Genomic DNA, 22,828 nt, shown 5'->3' on the forward strand with positions numbered 1-22,828 from the left:
AAAAAAATAAAAAAATAAAAAAAAATAAAGTACTAACCAACAAAAAGAAAAGCAGTGATGGCATGGCCACTATAATACCGCTGACGCATGCATGTGTAATGACATACCCATGCAGGCTTCATAATCTGGATACAATTTTCTTTGCTTTTTTTATTTACTTTACCAAGATGGCACACAGCACTGCAATCGGTATATAAAAACATGAAATGCTTTCTGCACTGAAGAGCTTCCAGGCAGCAAATCGCAGCTGCTGTGCCCTTTAAAAAATATTAAATATTTAAAAAAAATAAAACTTAAAAAGTGTTAGGTAGGTGAGGGATGACAGCAACTGAGTGGGCCCTCTTGGAGTGCAGAAAGAAAAGGAAAAAGTAGCTCCCGACATGTGAAGAGTAGAAGAATACAAATCACTCATTCAAAAAGATGGTAAAGAGACTATGGTCCAGGAGAGAGAAACAGAAGAATGAGTAAGACATGCTATTAGACCTGGTTCTTTCTGCAGGTTCACCCAAAGCTTTCTGCCTTCTCCCATCCTGTTTTCTGAATTTCATTTTTGTTGCCATTAGGACTTTGTGCACTTTGCTTATGGTAACCAGTGCTTTCTCCCATGGTAAAAATGGCTTATGGCTTACAGTTAACTGGCACATTATATTTACTTGTAAGTCCATAATAAAGTGTTGCTACATGACCCAAGGGCCTGTAAAATAAGAGTTGCTAGTGGACCTGCAGCACTTATTGTGAAACCCACTAATGTAGCCCTTTAAAATGTGTATCAGGTCTGCCATGCCACTGCAACCTTGTGTGCAGTTTTAAACTGCCAATTCGACCTGCAAAATAAGCCTTTATAAAGCATACAATTCACCTAAATAAATCTTCCTTTATAAAAACATACAAGCCATCCTTAAGGTATTCCCTAAACAGCCCATGGCGCTGTATTCAAAAAGTAGGAAATGTGTATTTAGGTTTTACATGTGCTGCTAGTGAAAAACTCATAAATTAATTTTTCACTTCTGTAAGGCCTCTCTCTCGCATAGGACAACACTAGGTTACCTTTCTAGATTTAATAAGTAGTAACTTTTGATTAGGAACAGGTAGAAATGCGTGTCTGGTCTCGCATAAGTTGCAATTTAAACTCCTTTTTAATGGTAAAGTCAGATTTTGAGACACGATTCTGAAAATGTCACTTCTAGAGAGAAGTTAGAATTTTCTTGTCCTAACCATCGACTGCCAACAGCCTGTGTCACATGATTGTGAACAGTTGACAGTTGGCCTGTGTGTATTCCTCCCAGACAGACACAAAAGGGGACCAGCTGTTGGTAGGATGGGAGGGGTGGAACTGAAGCAAGACTGGATCTGCTCCCTTCACCTCAGGCTAACCTGAATGACTCTAAGGGTCAGTTGGCTGACCTATTCTGAGCTACAGTGACACAACAAGCTCTAAAAGCCTCCCTGCTACTGTCCATCTGACCTGCTGGACATGCCTGAGCCCTGCCGGCCTCTGCTAGTTTAAGCCCCTGATCCCCAAGAGGTGCCTCCTCGTGTTCTGGACCTTTAGCTGGCACCAGGGTGCATTCCCCTGCAGCCTGAATTTTTTACTCTCCCCCGTTCTAGCACGACCAGGTGACCACGAGTGGCACTTTGTGCTTGTACTTACCTAAAACCTTGAAATTGAATATCTCCAGTTCTACTAATTGGATTTCATTTGTTTTTGTGTCATTTTATTTATTAAACTGTATACTGTTTCTAAATTGTTAGGTGAGTTTTCTTGTATTGTGTCACATTATGAATACTTACCAAAGTGCCCCAAAATTAAACCTGACTGCTTTTGTGCCAAGCAACCAGAAGGTTAATCACAGGCTAATTTAGAGACTTTTCTGGTTCACCCTCATAAGGATTGTGTTTGTTCGAGGAGAGTCTTCTTCTTCCCTCTAACAAAATCCCAATTTTCAATACAGTCCACTGAATAAGAGGCGAACAAATGAGAGTGACAAAGCCAATGAATTGTAAGCAATGGGTAGGTTCTAAGCCCACTGTAAGTTTTTGGTAAACCCATAACAGGTCTTTTAGTAAACAGGCAGCTCACACTGTCTGACAGGCAAAACCTGAAAAACATGTGTACTTTTTAGAAGAATACAATCAATAGATTGGTAAAGAAAATATTCTTCTGGGAAAGGATAAACACAAGAAGAGGTATAGAAACCAAAAAATAAGATGCAAGCAAACGAGATTGAGAAGAAAGCCAACCAATTACTTCTTAAGCAATGGGCTGACCCAAAGCCCTCTGTTAGCATTAGTACTGTCCACAATAGCTCTAAGGTTAGACAACAGAGTGTTAAAAGATGCCTGAAGGTGAGACCTAAAAATAGTTATCTGTAGTTAAATTGTCTGTAAGGAAAGGAGCATGGGGTTCAAAGTGGGTACACATTAAAGGAGTGTAGATTACAATGCGGAGAGCTTAACACGGAGGATTCAAGAGTTGGGATAAGAATCCTCAGTCAAAGAAGCATTGTCAAAGCTAATTTGCATGCCTTAGCAAGCCTAAAACTCTTTGTAAACCTATGCAGGGGGAAGTAAACATATAAAACTAATAAATGGGCTAAGTCTGAAGATGGTGCTCATATGTATGCAAAACAAAAGGTTGTTGGTTGACTGTGGTGTGAGCCCTTGTCAAGCAACAGTCACTATCCCTTACAGGGTGAAACACAAAGTCACTAAATTGAAAGTGAAAACACAACACAAGAATTGGACTATGGCAACTCAGTGTACTTAAGCAGCTCTAAGGTGGTGTTGAGAAAACTCCAAGTCATCCAGAAAGCTGCAGCCATATTCTTCTCGGCATTCCAACATTCCAGTCAACAAGCAAAGCACCCATAATCCTTCATTGGCTGCCTGTCAACTGCAGAGTCCATTTTAAAGCACTCGGTTTGGTTCATCACGCCAAACATAAGCATGGCCCCAAAATCCTACATCAATTGATTAAACCCTACCAACCTGGCAGGGACCTTAGATCATGCTCACTGGATCTTTTAGTCACACCCACGATAAAAATATCTAGATGTGGTGGTCGGTCATTTTCATACTTGGCCCCCAAGCTGTGGAACTCGCTTTCGCTAAAGCTGAGAGGCGAAAATAATTGGTTGCATTTCAGGAAGCAGTTAAAACACATCTATTCCCTTAAGGAGCTTTGCTTCATGCTCACTGGTCCCAAACAGTGCTGATAAGACCAGTTCTGGATACCCACATGCTTTACAAATCTGGTGTATTGTAAGAAAAATCCCATTCCAATTTTAATAAATTACTTGACACAAAAGCAACAAGATTCCAAACAGTATACCCAGAGTTATACATTTTTAATGTTTTCAGTGAAAATTAGCACTTAAAAGTTCATAGCGCCAACCGCGGACATCTAGTTGATGAGACTAGGAGAAAGTCGAAAGTTAAGGCTGGGTCCAAGTGCAGGTTTCAAGATGATGGGAGCCTGTCATGGTGCTGTAGCTCTGACTAGGAGGACAGCAAACTAGCCCTTGGAGTCAGTTCTGGTGGTCCTGAATTCAGGTGAAGATGTAGGGCTCAATAGCAGGGCTGGCCTCTGGAGGGGTTCAAGGCAGGCTCCAGGCAGCAAAGCAGCCTTCCAGGTACAGCAGCAGTCTGGCAGAGTGCACAGGAGGTGTCAGCAGCAGGCTTGCTCAGAGTCCTTCCATCCTGGTGCTCTTCTTCTAGAAGATGGGAGAAGATTCTGGAATGGTACTTTGAAGTGCATGGGATTTCCTGACTCCCCTGCCCTGACTCCAAGCTGACTGCAGGGGCAATACAGGGTCATTAAGCCCTTTATGTTATGGTAGAAGAGTACAGGCTTTTCAAGTGTAAGGGGGCTGTGCTCAGCTCCACCACCCCCATCCTGCAAGCAGATGGCCCATTCAGGCACACTTAATTTCTCTACTGTGTGACCGTCAGGGAGGAATTCACAGAGTCTAACAGTCAGTTACACCCAGGCATGTGACCAAGGTCAGGCAACAAGAACAAAAGGGCTAAGGGCAGTAAAGTGTCAACTTTCTAAAAGTGCCATTTTCAAAATTGTAATAAAAAATCCAAATTCACCATTAAAAAGAGGGCTTATAGCTTTATAGGTGCCAAACATGGCATATCTACCTGCTACCAATTAGGAATTACAGATTCTTATATGTAATAAGGAATCCCCAAAGTTATCCTATGGGAGGCCTCACAGTAGTGAAAAATACATTTGGGAGTTTTTCATTACGAGGACATATAAAACTTGTAGCACATGTCCAACCTTTTAACTGCACAGCACCCTGCTCTATGGGCTAACAAGGGCCTACCTTAGGGGCGACATATGTAATAAAAGGAGAGCTTAAGGCTTGGAAAGGGGTTTAAATTTCACATCGAAATTGCAGTGTGACACTGCATTCAGGTTGCAATGGAAGGCCTGGGACATGTCTTAGAGTGCCAGTTAAGTGGGTGCCACAATAAGGGCGGGAGGCCCACTGGTAGCATTTAATTTACAGGCCCTGGGTATATGATATACTACCCTACAAGGTAATTATAAGTAAATTATATTATATTGGCATTACCCAATTAGGTATATGCCAATCAAACCATGTTTAGTGGAGTGAGCATTAGCACTGGTTAACAGTGGTAAAGTGCACACAGTCTTCATGCCAACAACAACGGAATTCAGCAACAAAGTGGAGGCAAGTGGGCAACCGTCAAATAAATAACAAAATACAAATTAAGTAATTCTGGTCTGCCATTCCAGACAGTGGAATTTTTTAGAATGGTGATCATATGTGTACAAGCAAAACACTGCCTCACACACTGTGAAGAGAGTAAACTGCTGAAATGGGCAGAATCACTGCTCCATGCTTTATACTGTGGTGAACGGAAGCAAAATGTGAATGCTATTTGAGCAGACCAAAGGAGAACAGGGCTGACCGAAAGCCCCTGTATAAATATGTATGTATGTCTTTTTTATGCTAATTTGTTTTTGTTTTTTTAGAACAGGCTGGCCAAAAAAGATTGCTAATTCATCCCCAAAATCCGGCTCCTTGCTAGCATAGCAGCTGTTTTAATTTTGAGAGGGTGTGGTTGAAATTTATCATTTTATATAATTACACATTCCCAGCCAGTCACTTTAACAATGGAAGAGTCTTCTGGCTTTCTGTTACTGAACTTCATTAATGCTTTTTCTGTTAGAGACTATTTAACAGAAGATTCCTCATCTTAGAACATTCCACATTGTATCTGAAAAATATCAAGCAGTACCTCTGTGCGCCAGTAGGTGCCAACGATCGACTCAGCATAAGAAGTGATGAGTGCAGTCCTTTTAAAGGTGTCATCCTGGTCTTATCTCTTCGCTGTCTCGCATAAGCGTGGGTTCCTAATTTATAAAATTGATTGGACTCCTGTATTGCCATCCCATGTCCCGTCTTAGGGTGAATGAAACGGTCACCCCTCCCATCTCTCGGTATCTAGAGGCACCTGCCAGGGATGCCCGCTGTCGCCCATACTATTTGCCAGTGCAATCGAGCTGCTTGCACCTCATTTGTGCCAGCACCATGCACAGAGGGGTCTGGCGTTCATGCCACATAGGATTATCGTTTCAATGTATGCAGATAATATTACTCTATATGTGAGAAACCCACACACAAATCTGGACCCCTTGATCAGAGAATTCAGTAGGCTTTGTGGGCTATCTGGAATTACTATTAATTGGTCCAAGTCAATCCTTTTTCCCTTCACAGACTTGACATCAGAATTCACCTCACAGTTCCTGCTGACTTGGGCAAATGAACTTGTAAGGTAATAGGGGATTTGGCTTAGTGGGGATCTAGACAGTTTGTGGAATGCCAATTATGGATGCTTAATGACTTGGTTGGACCAGAGGGAGGAGAAGTTATGAAAACTACTACTCTCCTTAACAGGGAGGCTGGCCATTGCCAAGATGCTGATCCTGCCTACATTTCTTTACCAGTTTATCAACCTGCCCTTTCCTTTGCCATCTTATTTTCGCCAACAGCTTTGCTCACACTCAGTGTCTCTGGCATGGGTGGGGGGACAGCCCTAAATTGCATTGGAGGATCTAACATTTTCTTTTGAGCAAGGTGGGCTCGGAGCCCTGGACATGGATCTATATAACTTTGGTGCTCAAGCTCAGTATGCACACTATTTGCTTTTTCCTACGACATTCCTGGCTCACACTGCTCCAGAATATGATCATGCAGCGCTGTGCCCCCTTTCAACAGCGCTGTACTTGGCCCCCAAGTGCCCACAAATGCATGTAGACACTGTTGTTTGTACAATATGGGCTTGACTTTAACTCAGTAGACAAGATTGGCTAGAGTCTTTTCTTTCCTTCGGCCCCCCGAATTGGATACTCTTCGTTTCCCATCACTCGTGGCACTGGGAACCCTACTGGGTTGTGTAAACTGCAACTGATCTCGTTGGGTGTGCTATATTTGTAGGGAACCTTCATTGACCCACACCTGGCACTGCAATAACTCTACTTGACAAGTTCACATTTTAGCAAGCCGCCTCTAAGATGGCTCATGATTCATTCCCTGTAGCACCACCTAACTTCCAGGTACTGGAGGCGACAGTTACAAACCCATCCCCACACAACTGATCACAAGACTTTACATGGGCACATGGAGACTGCACCAGTGTGCTTCCCAGCTGGCAAGCACGCGTGGGACATAGATCTATCAGTTCCCTTAACCAATACCCAATGCACGTACCGCTGTACTCAAACCTGTGCACTTTCCCTAACTATAGGATGCGATTGGTACATTTTAAATATCTCCATAGACAACACATCACCCTCAAGACTGCAAAGAATAGGCTTGCTAGAAGATGCTCGCTGCATTTGCTGCGCTGTGCCCTCTGCAGACTTTATACACCTTGCTTGAGAGTGTCCGGGAGTGCAGCACTTCTCGACCATGGTATTTAACACCCTAGTGGAGATCACTGGCTCCCCACTTGAGAGCTTCCCACGTGTAGCATTTCTTGGGATGTCACATCGGATGAACGCATATTGACGGTTCTCCTCTTCCTTCTGGAGAAATGGCAAGTGGAGATACACTGTGGCCGGCTGTCGACGCCACACACAGTAGGATGGCTCAGGGATGGGACCTACTGTCAGGAACAACTGACTGCATATTGGGAGCTGTTACTGGTAAAGTCACAACCGAAAGATATCTGTTCCCCCTTAGAACGATATCTCGGAACCAAGGCAGACCTGGAAAGCTACTGAGGGTGATTGATCAGTTTCCCAGACAGATATTTTTGAGGTCCCACAGGCGAGCCTGCTAAGGTACACTATGCTGCGCCAAACCGTTCAATAGCATGGCTGACACATATGACCTGCTTGCAGGGTCTTGCTATTGACTGCACCTGCTGTTTCCCCTTTCTCCATTTCTCTTTTCTTCCCCTCCCCCTTTTACTATTTTGCACTGCTACTGATGGTATTGTAGATGATATTACAGTAACTGCTGATGATACTTGAAGACGGCATTGTACTTTAATTTCTGTGACAGTGCTAGTTCTGTGTTGTTTACCGTTGTATTGCCTGACAAAATAAAGAGGATTAAAAAAAGGCACCATCCCAGAACTCTGACATCAGTTTCTTTTGTGAGTATTTCCTTGGAGCCACATAAGACAATTTTTGACTAGTATGCAGAATCTAATAGGATGTAAGGGTACACAGGGGAAGGGAGGATCGATGAGGAATCTGTGGTTTGACAGTCTCCACTAGAAAAATGCATATAAAGTCTTTGTTGAAGGATGCCTGGTTGCCAAGATGACATCACAAATCTTGGGAGGGAGAGCAAAGACCTTCAACTGTTGCCGCTGAACCTCCACGCGTGAGTATGGAGTGTCTGTAGGTTTCGTTGCAGAAACCTTCCCTGCGGCTGCAACAGGTCTTCCCAAAGAAGTAGCCTGATCGGTCAAGAGATGCTCATGTTCAGAAGTTAGGCATACCAATCTCTCCTTACCCACCCATGAGCCACTAAAATGACTTGAGCCCAGTCAGTCCTGATAGTTTTGAGAGCTCAGGGCAAAAGCGGTAGCAGCAGAAAGACATACAGGAATCCCGTGCTCCAGTCAAAATGGGACGCTTCTCTAAGCGACAGCCCCTTTGGAAACTCCAACGCACAGAAAAGGAGACACTGCGTGTTCTTGACAGTGGCAAATAGATCAAGCTAAGCTTTTCCCCATTCTCTGAAGAGATCTTGCATCATATCTGGGTGTAGACGCCATTGGAGAACCACAGGACATTGGTGACTGAATTTGTCTGCCCTGGGGTTCAGCGATCCCACCAGATGCTGAACAACCAGGAGGATGACCCGTCGCTCGGGTCAGGTCCATAGGCACAGGACTTCCTACACCCTGTTTTGTTGCAATACCACATGGCGGTAGTGATGTCTGAACTCCTGAACCAGCCTTCGTTTGATGTCCTGAAGGAAGGCTTTCAATGTCAAGCAAATTTTCCTCAGCTTTACAAGACTGATGTGGAGTTGGAACTCCGCCGGAGACCAGAGTCCTATGATCTCCATTTCTCCCAGGTGGCCACCTCAACCCAGGACTGATGTGTTGGTCACTACTATCCGTTCCATTTGGGGAGGGAAAAAGGGTCAACTGCTGGTCCAGTCTGGGTTTGTTAGCCACATCTTGTGCAGTCTCCTTTGAAATCTAGACCAGATCAGAGAGCTTCTACTAAAGCTGTGCCCAGTGGGACTTCAGGCCCCACTGTAGAGCCTGCATGTCTCATTAACGTGATTCACCAGCAGGATGAAAGGGGCCATCAGACCCAGCACAGAGGTTTAAACATCTGGAGCATAGTCACAATATCCTAGACTCTTTGTTCTGGATGGTAGGGACAGAACCAGTCCAGAATAGCCCCTATTAAAAGAAGCATTTGAGGAGTCACGTTATTCAAAATATATGCCTTCCTGCAATGTGGCACCCTGTGACCTCTTCATGTAAAGAATAGACTCGGAACAGGTAAACTGGTGTTCAGCGAATGCTGAGTACTTCCATGCTCGCTTGCTGCTGCAGGATAAACAGGATCTTTGTTATTGTGCTAATTTTGAATGTCAAGGTTTCTTTTGAGAGGAGTAATTTGAATGGGGTGTATTACATTTGTACAACAAAAATAAATATAATGCCGTTTTTAAATTACCTTTTATTCCTTTTTCCAACCACTAAATGCAAAATTCACCTCCTGTCAAAACACTATGTTCAGAGCAAGACAAATGATTTACATACCAAAGGTGAAACCAAAGAGCTCCTGTGGACGGGTCTAATACAGATAAAGAGGAAAAGCCACCAGTAAAAGCAAGGTAACAGACGGACATGAAAGCTATTCAACCTTGGGTATAAGATTGGTTCTGTGGAATACTATATGCAATGCTGCCCAAATAGCTGGGCTCATGGGTGGGTAAGGAGAGATTGGTATGCCTAACTTCTGAGCATGAGCATCTCTTGACCGATCAGGCTACTTCTTTGGGACATACCAATGCTACAAAAAATAAAATAAAAGCACTATTGTAGGCTTTTACTGCTGGATGAGCAGAACGCTGAAGCTAAAGGGTGGTTTAAGAATGCAGCAAAGTTCATTGTGACATCCATCATTCCTATTTTGAAAGACATTGAGATGAAAGACGAGAAAACCAATTCAGAAATGCATCTTTCAACCGTGCGCCACCCGCTCTGGATTCAGCCGTGTGAAATGCCTATATAAGTTTAAGACAAATTGTTACCAACAAACACAATAAAGCGGTGAAGAGTTACAGATATAGTAGGAAAGAGGGAGGGATGGGTGATTTAAAAACGGTGGTAGGGTATGATGGGGCAGCAGAGAAAGGGAGAGCAATGGAGGAAAAGAGTGGTTGAGGTGTTCACATAAAAATAAAATAAAAAGACAATTCTGACGGGGAGAGGCATGCCAGAGACAAGCTTGAGAGCCATGGAGTAACAGAGATCATGGGGTGTCGATGTGAGCGGAAAGCTGCATACTAGGGAGAGAGCTAGAAAACACATTTACTCTCAGGGAGTACTGAAAGCAAAAGAAACCTAATGTGAGCCACCCAGTCATAATGATAGTAAAGATGGTCTAAGGGAAGGACAAACAGGTAAAGAGGAAGGCAAGTAATCAAATAAGAAACAAGCAAATAGGAGTGACAAGAAAGCCAACCAATAGCACGCTCCAATGCCATTGTAAGTTTTTGATAAACCCACAATTGGCATTTTGAAGCCAGACACCTTCTGCTGTCTAGTAGACAAGACCTAAAAACTATTAAGAGGACTCTACTCTTCCCTCCTATAACCAAGTAGAATACAGAAGTTACAAATATTAAATGAAAATTATTTAGAACATATATAATGAACTCTCGTTAAACTATGTTAAAAATAAAAGTATATCATTTATTTCACACAAACTGTACTTAAGCTTTATTGAAAAGTCAGTGTTAAAGTTGTAGCTCTTACACACCTATATCAGTTGTCTGCTGTGCATCTGGCTTACTGTGCGCATTACAATGCTTTTAATTAATCATTTAGAAGTGTTCACATGCAGAATCAGGGTAGTGTGAATCCCACAAGACAGCACCCCTAGCGCAAATAATGAATCTTCACAGGACAAAATTCAAAGTCAAAACCATAAACGTTTATTCAAATGTAATAATCATTACAGAAGGCAAAGCAGTTAGTCAAATTCAAATCAGTATCAATAATTGTTAGGATGTGAGTGTACTATATGATATGGCTGTGGAGCCTCATCGTGGAGTACACTCACAAATACTGTCTATGGTCCAGTCAGGCTTGTTTACTTAACCTCAAGCTCAACCCTGGGTACCTGTGGCTGTGAGCAGTAAGGCTTAGCAAAGAAACTGTGTGTAAAGCATTTAACAGCACCAAACAACAAAATAACAAAGTCACGTAACAAGGAGACAACCACAATTTATAACAATAGAGTATATTTTTATAGATTTTGAGAGCCCCTGATCATCCAAATCCACAGGAGGGTTCTGGAGATATGAATTTTTATAGCATTAGATAACTTTTATATTAACCACAAACAAGTAGTGGCCAACAAAAAGTTTGTAAGCTTTTGAAAAGTTTGAAAGAGTTAGTCTGGCAACTCATATCGGAGTTGGGCAACCAATTGAGACAGGGCAGAGGTCTAGGAGGCCAGTAAGGATACTTTGAGTTATGCTGAGAACCTTTTCCGGTCCAGTTTCAGCCTTTCAAATGTGACTGCCGTAGACAACAATGGAATGGTCCTAATGCTAGGGATGCAAAATGAAAATATGCTCAAGGATGCCCCTGATACTGTGCGGTAGACTGTGTACGTTCCTAGGGCCACAGGTGAGGTGGGGTGACTTTGGTCACTGAACTTGGGGTCCCATGAAGTCCTCTTTGCAATGGTAGAACGGCTGCTGCAGCAGGCATTCGGTCCTTGTGACACAGCTGTCAGGCTGCAGATATTTGGTGGGAGCTAGTGTCCCTTTTGAGCGAGAAATCCGAGAATAGACAACAACCACAGGTCCAGCAGACACAGGTGCAGCTTTTGGCCATATCAAATTATTCTCTTGATGTCCCTGGCGTTCAGTAACAGCAAAACTAATGCAGTGGCTACCAACTTGGTTTGTTTGGGCTTTTCCAGCTTTGGTGTCCCTGGTGCTCTTCCTAGAAGGGGGGGGGGTTCGACTGAACCTTGGAGTCCCTCCTTCAATCTGGTGCTGGGAATCAAATTTTCCTTGAGGCAGGAGCCACGAACATGATCCAAACTTTACTAGCCCAAAGTGCAGAAGGTGCAGTCCTTCCGATGGTGCAGCCTCTCTTTGTGAGCTTTCAACACCAGCAGGATGGACTTCCTTCGGTACTTTCTCCAACTCAACCACGTACTAAAGTCTAGGGTGCCAGGGGTGTCATTTATCCCAGGAAAGTGCTCTGAGGGGACAACACGGTCACTACCCAATGGGCTAATAGCTCTCTCGGGTGCCAAAGTTCCTGTCTAATGTGCCGTCTGGTCCCACCCCCCTTTCAAGATGGCACAAACCTTCTTTGGTCACCCCGGAGGTGTGGCTAACTAAGGACTATACGCCCACAAAAAAGACAGTTCTGGCACTGGGTTTTCCTCATTGTCCCTGTATCCAACATGCGTACAGGAACAAAAGTCAGCCTGCTCATGAGCCTTGTCACCATTTGCCCTTCAAAGGCAGCTTCCCCTTTGAAGGTCGCCTTTTGGGCCAACACCCCAGGAGGCCACCCTGGGTGAGGAGCTCACACCTCACTCTGCGCCAACTGTAAGAAGTTTGAGGACACAGGTGATGTGATGTTTTGTAACAAATATGCAATTACTGAGTAACCTACTATTTAACCTTACATTTTTTTTTTTTTTAAGTTCCTGTAACTATATAAGGGTCTGTCGGTGAACATCCATTTGAGACCAGCTGTGGGAATAGCTACTCTCCCTGACGCGACAGTAAACCTTCTTTTGCCTTGCCAGGAGGAGTCCTGTTTTATTTATTTGAATTTCCCTGCAACAGTTGGCGAGCCAGATAGGAGTCTCATTTAACTTCAACCCATTGCTGCAGCAAGAATACCTCTTACTCCCACTGCATAGATTATTGCACGTCATTAATGAGGTAAGCAGACACTAAGTTGCCCAAAGTTCTGCCTATTCACGGTGGGTAGGTAGGTAATGGAGTTGCCGTCTTTAAGGTGATAACACGGAATCTGTTCCAGGTTTTGTATCTTATGTGACTTGTCTCTTTCGCCATGGTATAAGTAGGTATATTGTAAATAAGGTTATCACATTCAACACTGTGTACAAGTGTTACAGAATATACGGTTAAGGTGCTGTGTAGTCGGTAGAATGTTTATCTCAAAGTAAATTGGAAGTGGTCAATGTGGGTGAATTAAAGTTGGGAGCCCAATATGTGTTCCAATATTTTGACAGAGGGATAGCTGAAAAGCTGATATTGCTAAACATCACCTTCAAATACGATCTGAACACTCAAATCACCCTGCTGGACCTAATGTTCAGAAGTAATTCAATAGTTTATAAGATGCATGGTTTCAGGGTTGTCCTCTCCTGAGCACAGAGGCAACTGACTAGTTGCTACCGACTTAGTTTAAGTTTAGAGTCAAACAATTATGATTAACATTTAGAATTAGTTGAAGTGTTTATACTTTAAAATACGTTGATAAATGTGTGTGCATGTAAATAGAAATGAGGCCACAGAGTGATGTAATTGTGTAATGTTGTTGTGACGTATGTTTAACCTCTTCAGCGCCATGGACAAGCTGGTCTCGCTCTCAGCCACCGTCGCTGTGAATGATACCACCTCCTCTTGCACCCGGACCACTGGGGGCCACCCATCCACACCCCCCAGCCAGGGATGGCATTGAAAGCCTTTAACCTGACCCCCCCCCCCCCCCCCCGGTGATCTGATGACGTTGGCGCGCTCACAGCGTGCCAACGTCATCAGATGCTGCCAGGGATGCGCTGGAACCTTTTGCTTTCAGCGCATCGAGGAGAGAGGACCTCCTTTTGGAAAGTACTTCTCTTCGGGGTGTGTGTGGGGGGGGGGGGGTGGTTGAAGGGTAGAAAACAGACACAGTGAGAAATCAAAGAGTGTTTCCTTCTCCCCGTGCCTGTTTTGAATGGATTCTTCCCAGTAGCAGGGGGGCGGTCAAAACCTACTAAGCACCAGGGATTGTTGTGTGTGTTTTTTGTTTGTTGGGGGGGACCGCTTGGGCAGGGGTCGCCCCCCCCCCAAGGGGAAACATGACTGCTGGCCATTTATGCCCCCCTTAGGGGCAGATTGGCCTATTATTTTTAGGCCAGTCTGCCCACTAGGGGTGTAGAAGCCACAAAGACAAAGGCAGAATCCACTAAGGTGACAGATTGTTTTTGGTTCTGTTTTTTGTGTGAGGGGTAGCCCCTTGGCCAAGGGTCCAAATCAGCCTACTTGTTTTAGGCCCATCTGCCCCCGGGGGGGGGGTTCCTTAGCCCAGGGTCTCTTCCCCCAAAGGTGACACATGACTGTTGCCCAATTCTGCCCCCCTTGGGGACAGAGCAGTCTAGTTTTTTTAGGCTCATCTTCCCCAAGGGGGGCAGAAACAACTAGACACCAGGGAACATTTCTAAATGTTTGGTGGTGGGGTGTTTGTCAACTGGCAAAGTATTTGCATTTGTGATTAAAATGGTTTATTTCTCCTTTTTGTTCTAATTCAAAGCTTTTGCTTCCGTTCCTGTGACTCCGGGCGGATTTGGCAGTGGGTGACCTGCAGTCTGCATAGTTGCACGTTTTGGGTAAGATAAACAATTTACTCTGAATGAGTATTGTTGCCATGCATGAATGACATTTTTGTAAAGGGTGTACTAAATGTTGGATTTCAAGTGAAATTATCCTTCGATTTGTGCACAATTATATTTGTGTTGTTTTATGTGTAATTCTTGTCTTTTTCCTTTTTAGTGGGATATCATTGGTGATTGCTGTGTCTCTGCAGAGTAGTTGCTGGTGAGTCTAGCTTTTTCAGGCAAGTGAGTGGTATAGTTTTTGAGTACATAACTCTTTGTGATAAAGCCACACTTTATTTCTTATTTTACACAGTGCTGGTTGTCGGTGGCACACTTGTCAAGTACCTTTTCATAAGACAGATTTTGGCTAGCCGCAGGGTGACCGCTAAGCAGGTTGTTGGTATGCTTTTTGAATCGCCTTCTGACCAGGATTATGAAACTGACTCTGCATCTGAGGCAGAGGAGGAAGTGGTAGATTCTGGCAGTGAATTTTCTGTCAGAGAGGAATCATCTGATGATGAAGCCACTCTGAGTGCTGACGAAGTGCCTAGTTTAAAGGAGGACACTGATGTGCCAATCATGCAGCAGCCTGGGGCTGAAAGGCTTCCCATTGAAAGACCTGACCTCTGGGTTTCCCCAAACATGGAGTAGCTGGAGTTGCCTGTCTTTACTTATCTCCAGGGGTGTAGAGTGAATACGGAAAACATTTTGCCAATCAATTTCTTTCAGTTGTTTATGGATGATGTATTTTTGGAAGAGACTGTTGAGCAGACTAATTTGGATGATGAGCAGTACTTGAGGGACAACAGTGCTAGACTTATGCCACACTCTAGAGCTACTCAGGGGATTCCCACAAATCTGGAAGAGTTGAAAATGTTCTTGGGTTTAACTTTTTTGATGGGGCTGATAAGGAAGCTGCTCTTGTCTTCGTACTGGTCAACTAGTCCCTTGATGGCAATAGCTATATTTCCTGCAACCATTAGTTGTAATCGGTATATGCATCTTTTTAAGATTAGGCCTGTCATTGATCATTTTGTATATCGGTTTTCAGAGGTCTATGTTCTAGGGAAAGAAATAGCAGTGGACAAGTCTTTGGTCCGGTTCAAGGGGCGTTTGGTTTTTAGGCAGTATATTCCTAGCGAGAAAGCATTGTATGGATTTAAGATATACACGCTATCTGAATGTAGTACACAATATGTTTATAATTTCCGGGTCTACACTGGTAGGGATTCCAGTATTGACCTCCTTGGTTGTCCGCCCACTTTTTGAGTTAGTGAGAAAACTGTGTGGGAACTTGGTAGATGACTGTTTAACAAGGTCACCATTTGTACCTAGATAACTTCTACACTGGAGTGCAGTTGTTCAGGGAATTGTTCAGAGTGGACAGTGTTGCTTGTGGCACAATCCGCTCCAACCGGAGAGCCTATCCAACGGAGCTTGTCTGTAAAAAAAATAAAAACAAAAACTTGAGGGGCAGTGTAGTGCCTTGCGCAATGATGAGCTGCTAGCTCTGAAATTTGCAGACAGGAGGGATGTGTACATTCTGACTACCATCCACAATAAGCATACTTCCCCTGTGACTGTTTGGGGTCAGGTTGCTGAAGTGCAAAAACCTGTGTGCATTTTAGATTATAATAAGCACATGGGTGGTGTAGATAGAGTTGATCAGAGGTTGGTACCTTATACTGCTGTTCGTAAGGCTCCTATTTGGTATGAAAGGTTAGCTGTACATCTCTTCCATTTAGCAACTTTTAATGCTTTTAATGTGTTCAAGGATTGTTCCCCTGAGTCAAAGATGACATTTGTTAAATTTCCGGAGTCAGTGACAGAGAGCCTTGTTGTGGTGGAGCAGGCAAGAGTTTCTAGAGTAGTAGTGGAGGAGGATGTGGCTATACTGAAAGATTGACACTTTCCTGATCACATTCCTCCCACTCCCAAAAAAAACTTTCCCACTAAGAAATGTAGAGTCTGTTCCCGAAGAGGTATCCGGAGGGAGACTTGTATGCACTGCCCTGATTGTCCAAAGCCTGGGCAGCCTGTGGTCAGCTGTTTCAGACGTTATCACACCTAAAAGAATTATTGGGAACTACTGTGAGCGTAAACTGCCTGTTCTTTATTGTTTTATATTTTTAGTTTAGTCTCACAGTTGGCATTACTGTTCTGTATTTAGTTAGAGTTTTTGTGTTTGTAGTTTTGTACTCATTAGTTAGTGTTTTCTTTTTTTGTTAAGATAAAAGTGATGGCGGTGTTCGTGGAGTGCCGCTTGGCTGGCGGTGTGCATGGAGTGGCGCGTAGCTGGCGGTGTTCGTGGAGTGGCGCGTGGTTGGCAGTGTGTGTGGAGTGGCGCGTGGTTGGCGGTGTGCGTGGAGTGGCGCGTGGCTGGCGGTGCGCGTGGTGTGTCACGTGGCTGGGGATGTGCACGGTGTGGCACGTGGCTGGGGATGTGCACGGTGTGGCACGTGGCTGGCGGTGTAAATAGTGACTTGCTGTTGGCCACAACAACATACTGCTAGCCAAATGCCAGCCCACAGACTCCATCAGCCGGTGTGATTGTTGTGTCAGGCATGTGGGCGTATGACAGTGATGGGCCCTTGAATGGTGCTGTCTGTTAATGTGCGTGTTATATTGTGCATGGACTGCACCTGGCGGCATGAATGATCTTCTGCATGTCACGTATGAAAGATGTGTGAATGGACTGTAAATCAGTTGGTGTCTTGACGTGCTTTACAGCTCACGAGCTGTGACTGATTGGTTCAGTTTTTTGGCCTTTCAGTTATCACCAGTGCATTTCATTTCTGTTAAATCTCTTGTTAATAAAATTTTATCAATTGAACCATCACTCACTCTCGTGCCAAATTCAACCATTAAGTGGTAACATTAAAAATTAAAAATAAAAAAAAACGATCCGCTGTAATCAGGCGTCGAAGCACACCTGTGACATGCTGGGTGTCTCGGGTGGGACCCCGATGATGAAGCATGCCACTAACTATGTTAGTGGGTGAGGGATCTTTTTAGCATAACCTAAACGCGTTTCTTTTCACAATTTGAATGTTTGGATCATCACAGAAGGACGTGGACACATCAAAATGATTATTACAAAACTACCTGTTTTTGCGGGGGGGAGGGGGCCTGCGTTTTTGGTCCTAGGTGCGACAGTCATGTAGGGAAACCTACCAAACACAGAAATTTTTGAAAACTAGACACCTGGTGGTGACCAGGGAGGTATGGATACCCCAACATTTTCTTACCCAGAATCCCCTGCAAGGCTCAAATTTAGCCTTAAAAAAAAAATACATACATTTTCCTCACTCTTCTTTGCAGGATCACTGCGCCGGCACAAATTTCCTACCACCCAGCATTTCCCTCAGTCTCCCAAGTAAAATGATACCTCATTTGTGTTGGTCTCCAAAGCAGAGTCAGCCTAAAATTGTATTTAAAAATAGTTTGTGCTTATCAACTCGCTGTGCTATCCCCTTAATCTCTACACATTTTTGGCCCTCCCCGGTTGCAGGCACCTGGGCCACCCACACAAGTGAGGAATCGTTTCTATCGGCAGGGGTGGTAGGAAATTTGTGCCGGCGTGGTGATCCTACAACAGAAAGTGAGGAATTTTTTTTTTTTTTTTTAGCTAAATTAGCACTTTGCAGCACCATACTGTGAGGAAAAAGTTTTTTGTTTTTTTTTGCCAAATGTTGAGGTTTGCAAAGGATTCTGCATGCCAGAACCTGGTGAGAGACCCACACGTCACCCCCATTCTGGATTCCCCTACGTGTCTAGGTTTAAAACAATGTATAGGTTTGCTAGGATTCCCTAGGTGCTGGTAAGCTAGAGGCCAAAATCCACAGCTAGACACTTTGCAAAAAACAGGTCAGTTTTCTTTGGGAAAATTTGATGTATCCACGTTGTGATTTGGGGCATTTCCTGTCGTGGGCACTAGGCCTACCCACATAAGTGAGGTACCGTTGTTTATCAGGAGACTTGGGGAATGCTGGGTGGAAGGAAGTTTGTGTCTCCCCTCAGATTCCAGAACTTTGCAGCATCGAAACGTAAGGAAAAAGGTGTTTTTTTGCCAAATGTTGAGGTTTGCAAAGGATTCTGGGGGCCATAAACTGTTGAGAGCCTCACAAGTCACCCCATCCTGGATTCCCATAGGTGTCCAGTCTTCAGAAATGCCCAGGTTTGCTAGGTTTCCCTAGATGCCGGCTGAGCTAGAAGCCAAAATCCATAGCTAGGCACTTTCCAAAAAACACGTCAGATTTCAATGTAAAAATGTGATGTGTCCATGTTTTGTTTTGGGGCGTTTCCTGTCGCAGACACTAGGCCCACCCACGCAAGTGAGGTGCCATTTGTATCGAGAGCCTTTGGGGATCACAGAATAGAAGAACAAGTGTTATTGCCCCTTGTCTTTCTCTAATTTTTTTCCTTCCAAATGTAATGCAGTATGTGAGAAAGACGTGTATTTGAGAAATGCTCTGTAATTCACATGCTAGTATGGGGAGCCCCGAATTCAGAGATGTGCAAATAACCACTGCTTCTCACCACCGTATCTTGTGCAGATTTTGGAAATATAAAGGCTTCCTTTATACTTATTGTTGACTCTCTTTATTTTACCAAATGAATTGCTGTATACCCGGTATACAATGAAAATCCATTGCAAGGTACAGCTAATTTAGTGGCTCTGGGTACCTAGGGTTCTTGATGAACCTACAAGCCCTATATATCCCCGCAACCAGAAATGTCCAGCAGACGTAACGGTATGTTGCTTTTGAAAAGCAGACGCAGCAGGAAAAAGTTACAGAGTAAAACGTAGACAGAAATGTATGTTTTTTTCACCTCAATTTCAATATGTTTTGTTTCAGCTGCAATTTTCTGTAGGAAAACCTTGCAGGATCTACACAAATGACCTCTTGCTGAATTCAGAACTTTGTCTACTTTTCAGAAATGTTTAGCTGTCCGGGATCCACCACTGGTTTCAAACCCATTTCTGTCACTAACTGGAAGGAGGCTGAAAGCACAAAAAATTGTATATATAGGGAATGTCCCAGTAAAATGCCAAAATTGTGTTGGAAAATGTTTTCAGATTCAAGTCTGCCTGTTCCTGAAGGCTGAGAAGATGGTGATTTTAGTACCACAAACCTTTTGTTGATGCCATTTGCAGGGGAAAAAAACACATGCTTTCTTCTGCAGGCCTTTTTTCCCCATTTAAGAAAAAAATAAAACACAAAATCTTAGCTGTATTTTGGCAAATTTCTTGTTGTCCTCCAGGGGAACCCAAACTCTGGGTACCTTTAGAATCCCTAGGATGTTGGGGAAAAAAAGGACACAAATCTGGAGTAAATAGCTTGTGTGAACAAAACGTTATGAGGGCCTAAGCTCAAACTACCCCAAATAGCCAAAAGAGGCTTGGCACAGGAGGTGGAAAAGGCCTGGCAGGGTAAGGGTTGATATATAACTGAAAAGACAAATTGATGGATTTCTTGTTTGTGAGGAGTAGGGTAAAAACATTGAGTAGACAGATAAAAGATTAGATTATAAAAGCTGCTAGAAATACGGTGGTCTATGGAGACCTTTAGAACACATGCAAAAGACCTTTCCAGGTGATCAGAAAAAAAGTATTGTAAGGAATGGTAAAGGCCACTCAGACACATACGTACAAGGGTATATACGCAGGAGTTCAATCACAGAAGCGAGAAGCACCTTAGCCAAATTGTTTTTTTTCTGAAAAGTCTAAGGACTCCTCAAATTCAGACGCATCTAGTACCTGGTCTGCCACCCCCCCACCAACCTCCATATTACACTACGAATATTTCTCCCATGGTACCTGGTGTTTATCCATGGCGCAGATATAGGAAGCTGCAGTGGGATTTGAGAATCCTGAGATTGAGACCCTTTCACAATCTTTGAAGGGATCCCCCAGTGTTGCCCCACAGATGTCATATCCAAAACATGAGTACTCTCAGACAACAAGTAACCCTCTGTTTTCAGGACAATTATAAGAACAGTTCACATTACATGTAGACTCTGCCTCTCCCCAAGAGGACAGAGGTAGAGAGCAGAGTCCAGGAGGCAGTGACGATCAGTCACTTGTTTCATCAGCAACATCACATTTGTTGCAGAACAGGAGCTGTAACAGGAAGGGTAGTTAAGGACCGGGTGTCTGCTCCGCCAGGGAGAGATGTAGATAATACTAGATGGAATAACTATGTAGACAGGACTGTTAGTACGGCATGACGGCCAATACCCCAAGAAAAAGATGAGTATTTTAGAAGGACAGAGGATAATTACCACCTTAGCAGAAGGGGAGTACAACAGTTTCACCAGAGAGCATTCAGGAATGGTTATCACAAAGTGATGATAGAAGAAATGCGAGGGAAGCAAGTAAAGAAGGATATTGTGATAATGTGTCAGGGCAGATTCAGGGAAGTTTTGGAAGGATGGTAAATAGAGCAGAGTCAATACATAGGCGTGTAGACAACATGGGTGAAATACTCTGATTTCCAGAAGCTAGGCACCCTACCTACGACATTAGCAGTAAAAGAAAAAGCCCCATACTAATCTTGACCATATGGAGGGAGCAATGGTATTACTTAATCTCATCAACACTAGTGAAGGAGAGCAGAATGTTTTCTCTAAAACTAGGAAACCTCAAGCAACACAGCTTGAGTGAATGCCATTTCTGGAAACATATGGTCAACCATATCCCAGAATGGTATCTTAAGAAGCTGTAGGAGGATTGACACTACATGATAGGCAATGCAGCAGATGAGTGCTTAATCAAGTAAATGCGGCACTGATCTCACCCTTAGTGCGACAGTTGCGGAAGGAGGAAATAGTTGGTACAGTGTTGTACCCTATGTGGATAATTTAAGCAAGATGGACTGAAGTTTAGCCCTGCAAATGAGTCATGGCCACAAGAAGGGTATTTTGATCCATGTGACATGGCAAATGTTGAGGGTTGCATTCTTTATTGCGAGGGAGATCCAGACTGGGATTATCCCTATATGCTGGAATGTTTGCACGTATGGCAACAATATGCCATGCAGCACAACCCCCAACATTCTGTTACTACATATATCAGATGCCCCTGATACTTAAGGGACCTGGGACACCTCATTATGTTCCTTAGCCACAAATGGACAAGGAGAATCTTAAAAGGTTGTTACAACCGCTTACAGAAGGAACAGGGAAATGGATTAGGTCCTTTGAGAAACACTGCAGGCATCACCCTGGCAGTAGAGGACATAAAGAGTTTACTTAGTTCTCCTACAGAGTATGAGACAGATACTGTTTTTCATAAGGCTAGAGGTAGAAATGTTACCTTCACTGAGACTATGTGTTACAATTTAATTTAGTTCCGACAGTAGTCTGGGATCAATTGAGGAAGATGCATATTGATAGGTCAGAAATCAGGTCCCTCGTGACTCAATCAATGCTGCAGAATGAAGGCCCAGCTCAGTTTTTCAGTAGGATGAAAGAAAAATGGATTGAACAAGTAGGTTGGTGTAAGGAAATGCCTCCTTGGCATGGTTGCCCCCTGACTTTTTGCCTTTGCTGATGCTATGTTTACAATTGAAAGTGTGCTGAGGCCTGCTAACCAGGCCCCAGCACCAGTGTTCTTTCCCTAACCTGTACTTTTGTATCCACAATTGGCAGACCCTGGCATCCAGATAAGTCCCTTGTAACTGGTACTTCTAGTACCAAGGGCCCTGATGCCAAGGAAGGTCTCTAAGGGCTGCAGCATGTCTTATGCCACCCTGGAGACCTCTCACTCAGCACAGACACACTGCTTGCCAGCTTGTGTGTGCTAGTGAGGACAAAACGAGTAAGTCGACATGGCACTCCCCTCAGGGTGCCATGCCAGCCTCTCACTGCCTATGCAGTATAGGTAAGACACCCCTCTAGCAGGCCTTACAGCCCTAAGGCAGGGTGCACTATACCATAGGTGAGGGTACCAGTGCATGAGCATGGTACCCCTACAGTGTCTAAATAAAACCTTAGACATTGTAAGTGCAGGGTAGCCATAAGAGTATATGGTCTGGGAGTCTGTCAAACACGAACTCCACAGCACCATAATGGCTACACTGAAAACTGGGAAGTTTGGTATCAAACTTCTCAGCACAATAAATGCACACTGATGCCAGTGTACATTTTATTGTAAAATACACCACAGAGGGCACCTTAGAGGTGCCCCCTGAAACTTAACCGACTATCTGTGTAGGCTGACTAGTTTTAGCAGCCTGCCACAAACCGAGACATGTTGCTGGCCCCATGGGGAGAGTGCCTTTGTCACTCTGAGGCCAGTAACAAAGCCTGCACTGGGTGGAGATGCTAACACCTCTCCCAGGCAGGAATTGTCACACCTGGCGGTGAGCCTCAAAGGCTCACCTCCTTTGTGCCAACCCAGCAGGACACTCCAGCTAGTGGAGTTGCCCGCCCCCTCCGGCCAGGCCCCACTTTTGGCGGCAAGGCCGGAGAAAATAATGAGAATAACAAGGAGGAGTCACT

The 22,828-nt window shown here is 44.0% G+C and overlaps 1 protein-coding gene across 2 annotated transcripts in view; it reads right to left on the minus strand.

Moving 5' to 3' along the window:
• NADK2 (NAD kinase 2, mitochondrial) overlaps nt 1–22,828 on the minus strand; it is a 547,365-nt gene that overhangs the window by 161,565 nt on the left and 362,972 nt on the right. The window lies entirely within an intron of this gene.

This window comes from Pleurodeles waltl, chromosome 1_1 (assembly GCF_031143425.1).
Source record: "Pleurodeles waltl isolate 20211129_DDA chromosome 1_1, aPleWal1.hap1.20221129, whole genome shotgun sequence".
In the NCBI taxonomy this organism is placed as follows: Eukaryota; Metazoa; Chordata; class Amphibia; order Caudata; family Salamandridae; genus Pleurodeles; species Pleurodeles waltl.